Source organism: Eimeria mitis, genomic scaffold (assembly GCF_000499745.2).
Source record: "Eimeria mitis Houghton genomic scaffold, Emh_scaff2631, whole genome shotgun sequence".
In the NCBI taxonomy this organism is placed as follows: domain Eukaryota; phylum Apicomplexa; class Conoidasida; order Eucoccidiorida; family Eimeriidae; genus Eimeria; species Eimeria mitis.
The window spans coordinates 1-388 of NW_013570972.1; positions in this window are offsets into that span (position 1 = coordinate 1).

The window sequence follows — 388 nt, forward strand, 5'->3', positions numbered from 1 at the left end:
CAGACTCTGCTCGTGTGCTGCGGCTGCTGTCAGCAGCCTTAAAGGACGAGCCTGGGGGGGAGCGCTACGGTGTATGGACAGCAGCAGCAGAAGCAGCAGCAGCAGCAGCAGCAGCAACTGCAGCAGCAGCAGCACCACCTCCACTACAAAACAACCAAAAAAATATAACTCAGTAAATAAAATAAACACATTCGCCTTCTTTGTTTTTTTATTTTTTTTATTTTTTTATTTTTTTGTTTTTTGTTTTTTTGTTTTTATTTGTTTTGTTTGTCTTTGTTTTTTTTGGTTTGTTTTTGTCCTTACTTCTTTCTTCATTTCTTATTTATTTATTTATTTATTTATTTATTTATTTATCTATTTGTTTATTTATTTGTTTATTTATTTAATT